Source organism: Peromyscus californicus, unplaced genomic scaffold, assembly GCF_007827085.1.
Source record: "Peromyscus californicus insignis strain IS unplaced genomic scaffold, ASM782708v3 Scaffold_11__1_contigs__length_118956290, whole genome shotgun sequence".
NCBI classification, from domain to species: Eukaryota; Metazoa; Chordata; class Mammalia; order Rodentia; family Cricetidae; genus Peromyscus; species Peromyscus californicus.
The window spans coordinates 9372984-9385702 of NW_026294402.1; the positions used below are offsets into that span (position 1 = coordinate 9372984).

The following is a 12719-nucleotide window of genomic DNA, read 5'->3' on the forward strand; positions in this document are numbered from 1 at the left end:
GTATCCATCAGCTCTAATATGTATCTTCATTTCTATTTTTCAATTGAGCTTTGTGGCTGTAGCATCCCAGGTGTAAAGTTTATATTTGAAAAATCAACAGCACAAAGGGTGCAAGCTTGCAAAACACACAGCTTTATTCTCCCATCGGGAGATGAGCTGCTTAGCTTTTGTCAACTTGACAAAAGAGAGTCGTCTCAGAAGAAGGACCCTCATTTGAAGAACAGCCTCCATCAGATCTGCCTGTGGCCGTGTCTATAATATATTTTCTTAACAACTAATTGCAGGAAGGCCCATACCAATGTGGGTCCTGATTGCAAGGCCAAGGATAGCTTAGAAGGCAGTCTGAGCAAGGCATGGAGAGCAAGCTAGTGAGCAACGTTCCTCTGCGGTCTCTGCTTCAGTTCCAGCCTAGAGCTTGCACCCTTGCTTCCCTCAACCATGGACTGCAACTTTTAAGCCGAAACTAACCCTTTCCTCCCCAAGCTGTTTTTGATCAGTGTTTTATTACAGCAACAGAAACCAAACAGCAAAAGTTATTGAAACTGATTGTACAATGATCAATTGTAGGATACATCAACTGATTTCCAAAAGTTCACATAAATCAAGGGAAATTAATGAGATAAGATGAAATTAACACCATATTGGTTGTTTGTTTTAACTTCTGTGTATGTATAGTGTATATGTGTGCACGAGTGTATGTGGGGGCCAGAGGTCAATGTCTATTGTCCTCCTCAATCACTCCCATTTTATTTGTTGAAACAAGGTCTCTCACTAAATCCAGTGCTCATGCAGCCTATCTAGACTGTCCGGTCTACCTGCACTGCCACAGGTTATAACACACAGTACTGTGTCTGGCTTTTTTACACAGGCTGTAAGCACCAGAACCAAGATTCTTAAGCTTGCACAACTAACTGACACATTTCATCAGCTCCTAGGAATATATTAATTCCCATGGATGAATCAATTCATATTTCCCCAAGGAAAGCAGTGAATTTTCACAGACATATTATACACCACATATAAAATGCTTGAACTAAAATTTCCACTTGATTTTGACATACTACTGAAAAGGAGGAGCGATTAGCCAGGTTAACAAGTGAGAAAAGCAAGATGTCTAAAGAGTTCACACCATCGTGCTGGGTGATATGACAGCTGAGCAGCAAGCTGGGGTTTGGCAGACTCTGGATTCAAGACAGAGGTTCGCCTTCTACACCGCACTGCTTTTAAAAGCACGAACCCCGAGGAAGTAATCAAAAGGCCTTTGAGGTTAACTGTTGTTGTATGTTGAATTATTTTACAAGTTACAAAGCCCAGTGGTGGGCAAAGCTTTTTGAGACCCCACAATGACAAGGTTAATAGAGAACTGCTTCTCTATTGGTTTTCACTACATTAATGTGTTGACTTCAGCACATTTGGTAAATACCCTCAAATTCCTGTGTTAGTATTTGCTAAATAATGTGTTCAACACAGAAGTCCCACTGAGAGTCCTCTGGTACAATGTTCTCACTGATCACTTTTTCTAAAAAAATAAAATAATAATAATAATGAGATCTCTCAGCATTGACTGGCATTAGTAAAGCAAAGACAGTGAAATTGGCTTTTGTGTTTCTGAGACCAAAAACTCAGAATGACTCCTCTGGGTCTCCCTCCTTCATTCATTCATTAACCCATTTGCTGGCTCATTCCTTCAAGGAACAAAATGTATCAAGTACTTCCTACATTCCTGGCAAGGTTTCTGTGAGAAAAAAAAAGTCTATTTTGCAGAGCATGCCCTTTAGATCAGAAACATCTTGAGGTGGAGGAGTCATTACCAGCTCTGTCCCCACAGAGGTGAAGAATGTTGTCTCTGCCTGTTGACCCTTCAGGTGTCCCTCACCACACAGCTATTCTCCTCAGCTGCTGCTGCTGGGGCTTACAGGAGGAACCGTGGCTCAGGGCACTGCAGTGTCCTTGCTGTGTTACTCCATGCCCAGCCCTTTATTAAATGTTCCTCAGGAATCTGAGAGCATGTGGCAGACATGTGCCTGAACCTCGTATACAGAGCTGGGTATCCTCTCTGTGACTGCCTCAGAGTTCTTGAGTCCTACATGTCTCAGGAACCATGTCATGCTTTAGAAAGAAAATGTTCTCCACAGGCCTTGTGTGTTTGTACATTTAATTCGGTAGCATGATTTGGGAGATTATAGAACCTTTGGGACACAGATCAAACAGAAAGCTATAGGTTTGGGCCTTGAGGACTATATGGTAGCTCTGCTTCCAACCCAAGCAATCTCTGTTTCCTTATCCAACGGACCACAGACTCATGCAGCCACTGATGCAGCTCATCTGACATGTCTTCCTCTTCCTTCCTCTTTAAATTGTAAACCACAGCTAACCATTCCTCCTTGAAGCTGCTTCTGACTGATATTTTTCATAATGATGAAGAAAGTAGCTAATATGCCCGCACATGTGAAAAATAGGCCTAGGATAGATAGATAGATAGATAGATAGATAGATAGATAGATAGATATCAAGGAAATATAGGAGAGAGTTATGGATCCACAGGAGACACAGACACAGACACACACACACACACACACACACACACACACACACACACATATATATATATATATATCAAGGAAATACAGGAGGGAGGGAGTTGTGCACCCACTGGAAACACAGACACACAGACATTATCCAGTCGGAAACACGGGATTTGTGCTACAACAGGAAAAACAGGAGTTAAGTGCCAACAGGAGACATGGAAATCATGTACTAATAGAAAGATATCTTGGTTTACCAACTCCTTCCTAGAGACCTTCTCTGAAAGATAATTTTATAGAAAATCTCTCTCTCTCTCTCTCTCTCTCTCTCTCTCTCTCTCTCTCTCTCTCTCTCCTCTCTCATCGTGTGTGTGTGTGTGTGTGTGTGTGTGTGTGTTCCTTCCTCTCCTTATGGCAAGCTCTGTCTTTCTGAAAAGCTTTAATTATTTTTTGGATTGTCATAAATCTGCCAAATGTGTCAAGTATTTATCTGGTGCTCAACACCACTCTATTATTTCATCTTAGGTCAGATGTCAGTCACAACAGCTGTAATGTCACCACAGGAAAATGCCTGCTAATAAATGTCCATAAGGTAATAAAATTTGAAAACTCAATACTTTGACCAATATAAGATTTGATGTAAGCAAGACTTATCAATAAATACTGAAATCAGTGGTTAAAAAAAAAAAAACATGGCTAAGGAAAAAGTTTCAAAAATTCTGATGAATTATACAATGAGTCCTTTAAAATTGATAAAGGAAAGATTATACCTTTGCATATGAGACTTCTGAAAGCTACCTTCTTAACCGGAAGATCAAAGGCATGACAAATAAAAGCACCATCTGATGCCCTGTGTCTCTGAAAAGGATGGGCGGTGAGATATGGGTCGTCTTCTGTCAGTCTGTCTTGTCAAAATGTTTATCTGGTGTCTCATCACAATTCTCCATCTGACTTCTAGAAGAGGTAAAGAGTAGAGAATAAAGTTAATCAACAGAGCATAAAAAGCAGTTAGGTGGCACAGACCGTGTGCAAGACAGGTGGCCAGAGCTTTTCAAAAGCCAAGGGCAGAAAAGTAACATGAAGGAAATGGTCTACATTTAAAGAGAGCAAAATAGAAAACAAAAAAAATGTGTGTGTATGTGTACACCCAACAAAGTAAACTTCATGCATCTTAATTGGATTCTAGATTTTCTGAGCAGCCATAAGTGACCTTAGGGAATATCTAAATGAACTTTAAATACTAATTGGATGGTATTATATAATTGCTGTTATTTCCCTGAGTTTTACAGTTGGCTGTAATTTTTTTAGAAGAGATGGCATGTGAATTTCAGTTTGATGCACGAGTCTGAACTCTTACTTCAAGGAGTTTTGTGTTTTGTAACTGCATGTAACTGAAAGGAAAGAGGCCACTGCTTTGCAAAAGTGAATGATTCAACTTCAGATCTTTATGTTGTGTGTGGTTATTTATTAGTCCGTTGTGTCCATATTTGAGAGGTTTGAACTTTTTCTTTTAAAAAATTGGAGAAAACTGAAGAGCCAAGTGATATTTATCCTAAAAATGTATCAAGTCATGGTGATCATAGTATATTGTCTAAGAACATTTCCATGAATGTATTTTATAGACCATTAATCAAGAGCTCTGTCAGGAAAAAGAAAGAATTCCATGGCCTGATATGTTTGTGGGACTCGTACAATAACTTCTCCTAGTGGGAATGCACATTTGCAGAGTGGGGATGCACATTTGAATGGTGGGGATGCACATTTGCATGGTGGGGATGCACATTTGCATGGTAGGGATGCACATTTGCATGGTGGGGATGCACATTTGCATATTGACGATGAAAGAACATGCTGAACAAACTCCTCCTTGGCCTTGTGATCGACCTTCACAGAATGATGCTACATATGAGCTGGTCTGAAAGCCACCAGCCACAGCTGGAGAGTACAGAATTTCAGATTCAGAAACCATAGTATGTAAATAGACAACTCTCCACTGTGAGCAGAAATCAAATGAACAAAGTTGATTAGACACATGAAGTAGTTTAAATTTTCTTTGCATCCCTAGTATCTTAGTTAAAAATCAATCGTTAATCCTAAAGAAAGGAACATTTGTTGGCAGTCAGATTTCAAGCACAGCAAACTCAGGAAGCTTCAATAAGAATGTCTAATATTTCATGTTCATATTTTACCCTATGGGGTTGCAGTGACTAGAATGACAGCTAGCCTGTGCTGTACACCATGGCAAAATTTAATGTGGCTTGCCAAATGCTCATCACCCAAATGTGCCCCAAGATATTTAATTGAAGTCAAATTTTATGAGACTGTCACTGAAGAGGATTTAGTGTGTTTGATGCCATTTCCACCTTATATTGTCAATAACAGGTCATACGAAATGTTCTCTGCAAACAAAACTATGACATGTTCATTCATTTCACTTTCAACAGCCCGGCTGCCTAACAGTTCTCGATGTGAGTCTGGTCTGCTTCCTTGGACTAAGATGGCTCTGGATGCAAATGTGAGAAGTCCCGATAAGGATTTTACATATTCCTCCTTTCCATTGCTTCTTTCATTTCACGAGTGCCTGCCACAAATTCAGGCTCTAAAAAGTTCAGCCCAGTGTTTGCTGTGATGAGGTGAGAACAGAAGGCCACCACTAGTGGCCACATTCACAGAAGTGGTTGCATGACCGCAAGGTTGTATAACCTAGTGAGGTCATTTTAGAGAACAATAGGAACTCAACAGATAAATTAATTTATTCATTTTTAAATGCTAGATAAACCTCTATGGTGTGCCAAATACTATTCCATATCTGAGGAATACAGATGTGAATGAATCAAATATGAACAATTGTGTTACTTACACTCTTCAGTGTAAATGAAAACTTTGTTTTTAGACAGCGTTAAGTGCATAGGGTAGAACCTCCACGGGGCCAAGCCATGTGCTGGTGCTGAGCCATGTGCTGGTGCTGAGCCATGTGCTGGTAGGGAATGACTTTTGTCAGGGAAACCTTCCTGTAGCATGACACAGAAAGAAGAAGACAGGATCGGTTTCTTCAAAGGTCATCCCCTAATTTATGAATGTGGGGACACTGGAAATAGGCAGTCACAAGAAAATAGCTAAGGGCCAGCTAGATGGCTCCATGGGTAGAGTTGCTGGTCCTCGAGCTTTGTGACGTGAGTCTGATCCCCAGGACACACATGATGGGAGAAGAGAACTGATTGTCCTCTGCCACAGATGTACACACACACACACACACACACACACACACACACGCACACGCACACGCACATGCACACGCGCACATGCACATGCACATGCACACACAGGCACATGCACAGGCACACACACATGATTTAAAAAAGAGGAAAAGGTTCCCACCACAACACATCCTTAACCAAGAAGAAAGCTGTAACGCTGTGTTTATGATTCAATGTTTCCTTGCCAAGTTTTCTGACATGTAAATGAATTGCAGGGCAAACAGTTTTGGTTTCCCCATCCTCTCCCAGGCCCTTGGTTCTCAGGGAACTCAAGGCCAATAACGTCACCTCCTAAAATTAATGCTCATATCCATTCAGTGTGGGGGAGGGAGAATAAACTCATATATAATAACCAGACAAGATTACTTTAAAAAGAGGTGTGTTCCATTATTCTGTACTCTCCAGCTGTGGCTGGTGGCTTTCAGATCAGAAAAGAAATGACTGACTGCTGTTTTTCTAGATTGAGTGTAGGACAAAGAAAAATCAGAGTTGATGACGTTTAGCTGAGTTTAGCAGCCTGCCCACCCACCCAGCATGATCTAGGTTTTTTTTTAAGGAGCGTAAATGGAGGGATACACATGCACACACCTCTGCTACTGGAAATGACAATATAAACAATAAACATTGAATGTTTTTTAATGTGAATGAAGTCACAGTAAAGACAAGCGATGGAGAAAATGGAAGAGAAAGTTCTTAGTGTCTCCCTTTTGAACTACGGTAACAACACAAACAAGGCATCATCAATATAGATAGCCAGAAAGGACGAGTATTACTTTAAAAATCATACTTAATTTTAAAACTGGAAAAAGACACTGAGAAAACTTCAAGGATGAGGCTTGACAGACATGGAAGGGAGAGAAGAGAGTGGAGGCAACAGTAATCAGAAGGCAATTGTCAAAGAACACATTTTATAAATGATTGAAAAAGACACTCAGACATTTCTGCTTTAACAGTAACTTTATTTCCGTCAAGTGTTTTATGAATCTTTGCTTAAGTGTGTATGTATTTAAAGCATAGCTATCATATTGTACATACTATTTCAGACAGTTATTGCAAGAATAATGCAAAATCTTTATTGATCATGATGGGAAGAGCTTGATAGAGCGTATTTACTGTCGTTGTATTTTTTTGAGTTTTACTGATTAAAGCCTTCTACACTGAACGGAGACAAGAAGAAAGGGAGGAAATAGAAGATAGGACTCGGGTCCTTTGGCAAGTTGTGCTGCCCAGGGCATCTCTAGCAGGTAGTTGTAAAGGCTGTCAGTGTTGGCAAAATGTCTTCTCTGTCCCCTGCCTTCTAGGTGGGTTCAGATGTCCTTTCCTCTTCACAGGCTTCTCATTGGTTCTGGCTGATGATTTTTCGGGTGGCATAATCACTTTTGAGGACAACCTATTTGGTTGTCAGTACTATGCCTTCCAGAACTGCTCTTCCCTTTGGGCGGGGAGGGAGGGTTGCATCATTCCTGGCGGTGGCATCACTGACATACTGGATCCTATGATATGGAGCCTGCAGGTTTCATGATGAGTTTGGTTGTGTGAGTGGAAAGTAAAACTTTCTTCTTCATTAAAAGTGAGTCTTTGTTTATTGCTGTCACATAACATAGCCCATTCTAAAATAGAAATTGGTAAGAAAAAGTGGAGGATTGCCACAAAAATTATAAAATATATAGCTTTGGCTTGGAGATAGGTAGCATGTTTTAAGATAGAGGGAAAGCTGGCACTCCACATTAAGCAATGGGCAAGCACTTGGTAAGACTATCATCTATAGTTGGTGGTGTGCTGGACCTGGCATACATCCAAGAGAACTAACAGAATCTCTGTCCAACTCTGAATTTTGTTATGTCAGCATGGTAACTTGGATCTGCCATAGCAGGAGAAATTATACCGATGAAATTTGGAAGCCCTGTAAATCATGACATTTGGGATTTTGCTTTTTCCTCGAGTGCTAGCTATTAAACATCACCACAACACTGACGACATAGTTTAAAGGCAGGTCCCACATCTAACAAATGTGTATTTCTGGGAATGGCCAACATCTGAGTGGAACATCAGCCACAGTGGATGTTTGTTGCACTTTGCAATGTATTAAAAAGTAAGGGTAAGATGGGAATAAACAGGTCCATCTCGTGCCAGAATAGCAGGCACAAGAAAGCGCATATTCAGGCTTGGACTGGAGGAGGCAAATGTTTCCCAACTCCAAACTGGGAAGGACAAAACCAAGATTCATTCTGAGAGACAAACGCTAAGAAAACCTGGTTTCATGCAAGTGGTAAATAGAGTATACGTCCTTGAAGTCTTTGTTACAGTTTTCTGAATAACTTAAAAGGAAATCCAGTAAATCCTTTGATTTGGTCAAAAGTATTCCACAAGAAACCAAGAAAAAAACCTAAAGCATGTCTTTTCCCTCAAAGTCAAGATTGTGTGTGCATGCATGTGTGAATATATATTCACACCTATATTCATATTGTGTCTGTTGCCAAATGTAGGAGACTCTAATAAACAAGTAAAAAAAAAATCTGTGAAGTTTAAAAAAAAAAAAACTTATGATGCAAACAAATCAGAATTCTATAAGGCCAGAAGTGGAAGAGAAAGAAGAGGAAAAGGCAGGGAGGGGGGAGGATATGGAGGAGGGGGAGGTGATGGAGGAGGGGGAGGTGACGGAGCAGGGAAGAAGATGGAGCTAGAAAGTGGTGAGTCTCCAAGACTGACAATTGACTCTTGGGCATCTTTCTCTGGGCATGGGACGCCATTCAAGAAGCAGCTCAATCCAAGATGAAGCATATTCTCTAGTCTCCACTGCACTTGGAGGGAAAGAGGATTATATGGAAGGAAGAACCTCAGAAAGGGCAGAGTAAGGACCATAAAGAGCAACGAACTACAGAGATCCTCCTGGAAGAACCAGGGCTAAGCCAACACATCCCTGGAGCAGCCAGCCTTGGAATTTCAGAATTGCTGTAAATCCTTAAGCTCCATGAGTCTTCTTTGCTTTCCATTTTGAAACCAGAGTGGTTGCTTGTTGTCTCTCCCCACTGCTGTGCATCAAGTGGGGGGAGGCACATTACTCCTTTTAGTTCAAAGATGTATGACTGAAGAAGACCCACATCTAAACCTAACAGAGAAATCCTGTGGCTCTGCTCCACAATTTACAAATCACCACAAATTACCCAAAGAATTTGAGCTTTGATTTGCTGTTAAGACTGGCTGGAACTTTTGCATTTTCTATCCTGGGAGGAGAGAGAAAATACATCGGTTGGAAGAAATAAGCAAGCAAATACTTGTGCCCGAATAGTTGAAGTGTGATTATCTTGACTGAAGTCACTGTCCACGTCTAGTCACCTGCCTTTCACTCACAAGAATAATTATCTGCCTGGCTTCCTTCTGGTTGGTGGGGGTATTAAACCCAATCTGGCAAATGAGGCATTAATAAAACTAACACAAATCGCTTCTGAATCAGAACATTTAGCAGGCTCTCCTATCCATCTAAAGGTCATTTGCTCGTTTCCATAACGACTGGAAATGCCCCAGTCACTGAGGTCTCCCAATGCCAGCACCCCAGAATGCAAATCTGTGGAGAAGATCTTCTCTGTGGCATGTAGGGAAGTAAAACATGAGCAAGAAATAAGTTTAGGGCCAGAAAGACGACTTAACAGGTAAATGTACTTGTCACCAAGCCTGAGACCTGAGCTTGAAGAGAAAGGACTCTCACAAATGAGTCCTCTGGCTTCCACACATGCTGTGGCATATGCATACGCACCTGGGATGGACACACACATTGAGTAATACATTAAAACTAATCAATAAATGTAAAAAAAAAAAAACTAAAGAAAATTTTAAGACAGTGAAAGTCAGGAGCAACTTATGGCACACATATAAATTCACATCTCACATCTCCATACTGATTTATTGACTTACATTATCTTTCTGAAATCTACCAAAACTGGTAAAACTTGAGCTTTTTTATTTGCATTCTATTTCATTGAAACGAGTGAATCACTCATCTCCATTGTGTAGCAACAGATTCTGCACAGATTTATTTCTCCTGTTAAGGAAATGTGAGGGAGCAAAGGACACCCCTGCAGGAACCCAGGCTGCCAAGCGTGCCTGGCAGCTGCCATCGGGTGCTTGGTGACTTACACAACCACTCTCCACTCTCATCTCATTTTACTAATGATTGTTGCTCTGTTCTCCTGATCACTCATGTCAAGTACTACATAACTGAGAATGAGCATTTGAACTGTTCTTCTTTACCTATCATAGATCATTTTCCAAAGTCTGATGTTTCCTAATGTTGGTAACTTACTGCCTTCTCCTTGCTCTACAGTATTTATACACAATGCCCATATTTTCTTCCTTTGTCTCTCTCAAATACAAGGTAATCACTGACCATGGAAAAGGCTCATAGATTTTACTGGATCAGTTCACTATTGATTTGTATGTTCTTCGATCAAATTGTATTCTAACTAAAAAGAGAACTGTCATATGACCCAGCTAAACATTCCTGGTTTTACATTCAAAAAGAGAAGGCCAGCCCAGCATAAGAACCAAACATAACTGGCAATAAAAAAAGTCAATGAAATTATTCCTAAGGCTGTTCTGCTATACTCATGGATTGGTGCCTAGCCCAATTGCCATGAAAGAGGCTTCACCTAGCAACTGATGGAAACAGATGCAGAGATTCACAGCCAAACATTAGGCAGACCTCAGGGAATCCTGTGAAAGAGAAGGGAAAGGATGGTAGGAGCCAGAGGGGTCAAGGACACCACAAGAAAACCCATGGAATCAACTAACCTGTGCTGTGGGATGGTCTGTATGTCAAATGTGTTGCTGATTGGTCAATAAATAAATCACTGATTGGCAGTGGCCAGGCAGGAAGTATAGGCGGGACTAACAGAGAGGAAAATTGAGAGAACAGGAAGCTGGGTGGGAGAGACACTGCCAGCCGCCATGAGGACAAGGAAGATGTAAAGTACCGGTAAGCCACAAGCCACGTGGCAAGGTATAGATTAATAGAAATGGATTAATTTAAGCTGTAAGAATAGTTAGCAAGAAGCCTGCCACGGCCATACAGTTTGTAACCAATATAAGTGTCTGTGTTTACTTGATCAGGTTTGAGCGGCTTGGGACTGGCGGGTGAGAGAGATTTGTCCTGACTGTGGGCCAGGCAGGAAATCTCAAGCTACAAATGGCGCCCAACGTGGGGCAAGAGTTTCCACCTAAAAACTGAGAAAAAGGATTCTAAAACGGAGCTAAAAACAGCTTCCTAATTGTCTCTCTCAAATGAGCGGCAGCTGCCGGTTTGAGCTACTGGCGGGTTGCTGGCGTGCGCGCTCGACCTGCAGTATGGCGGGAATGAGGCCTCTGCAAGTGGCACATTAAGCTACATTGTGGATTTAGCCTTTGCTAGTACAAAACAAAAAAAAGAGGTTTCTGGGCTACACGCTGCTTGGATAAAAGCATAGACCCACGATAGCTCCCGGAGCTGGTGGAAAACGCCATGTTGGGAAGCTGAGGTGGGCGGAGCCAGCAGCCACAGCTGCTTCAGCTTAAAGCAACAGATTCACAATAAGACAGATTCAGATGTAATAGTTTAAAATGTGTGTAAAATATACGTAGGCTTAAAAGAGACAAAAAAAGGTGATATATACAGTATAGAAACAAATACATAGTTTTAAAAAATAAAGTCTTTAAAGAGACAGTAAAATTAATATAAAAAATTAGCCACGTAGAGATGACTATTACACAGAGAGTCTGGATTGTGTTGTCTTTGGGATTCTTAACTACAGAGAGATATTTGATTGTAAAGGAAGCTGAGTTAAACCAGTATGTATATTTTAAACATACTTTGACTTCAAAATTTGGATGTAAGGATATGTTGCTTTGGAAAAGAGTCTCTTTTATTTCCACAGAAAGCAAGAGGCTATGGATTTGTTCCAGATTAAGACACATCAGGTTTGACCAACCAAGACCCCCTGAAATGTCTCCGATGACACCATGGCCCAGATGATCCAACATCCAGAACCGTTTCAAGGCAACTGGCTCAGATGATACAGCCTCACGGACTACTCCATGATCCTAAAATTTTCTTTGTTTCCCCAAAAGATACAGCGCCCCCCTCCAGCAGGAAGTAGTAAGAGAAGCTACGCCCAAATTCCCAACTATACCAAGCTGACTTTGGAGATGTGTAAAAGTTAAAACCTTCCTTTTTAAGAAAAGAAAAGGGGAGGTGCTGTGGGATGGTCTGTATGTCAAATGTGTTGCTGATTGGTCAATAAATAAATCACTGATTGGCAGTGGCCAGGCAGGAAGTATAGGCGGGACTAACAGAGAGGAAAATTGAGAGAACAGGAAGCTGGGTGGGAGAGACACTGCCAGCCGCCATGAGGACAAGGAAGATGTAAAGTACCGGTAAGCCACAAGCCACGTGGCAAGGTATAGATTAATAGAAATGGATTAATTTAAGCTGTAAGAACAGTTAGCAAGAAGCCTGCCACGGCCATACAGTTTGTAACCAATATAAGTGTCTGTGTTTACTTGATCAGGTTTGAGCGGCTTGGGACTGGCGGGTGAGAGAGATTTGTCCTGACTGTGGGCCAGGCAGGAAATCTCAAGCTACAAACCTGGGCTCATAGGGACTCACATAGATTGAACTAAGAACCAAGGAGCCTGCATGGAACTCTACATATATGTGACATATATGGGACTACATATAAGAGACTCTACAGATATAGGACTCTGGGCCCTCTACATATATGTGACAGTTGTATAGCTTGGTCTTCTTGTGGGACTCCTAACAGTGGGAGGGAGGACTATCTCTGACTCTGTTACCTGCTATGGGGACCCTTTTCCTCCTACTGGGTTATCTCTTCCAGCCTTAATCGGAGAGAAGGTGCCCGCTTTGTTGCAACTTGATATGCCATAGCTGGCTGATATGCATGGG

General features: G+C 41.3%; 1 long non-coding RNA gene across 4 annotated transcripts in view; it reads left to right on the forward strand.

The window, feature by feature from the left end:
• LOC128119058 (uncharacterized) overlaps positions 1-11520 on the forward strand; it is a 68495-nt gene extending 56975 nt beyond the window's left edge. For 3 of the 4 annotated variants that reach the window (XR_008221434.1, XR_008221435.1, XR_008221433.1), the window contains 2 exons: positions 3051-3117; positions 4970-11520. This is a non-coding gene — a long non-coding RNA (uncharacterized LOC128119058). The remainder of the gene's footprint in view (positions 1-3050; positions 3118-4969) is intronic. The other variant, XR_008221436.1, reaches the window with a different exon arrangement.
• Positions 11521-12719: the final 1199 nt, after the last annotated feature.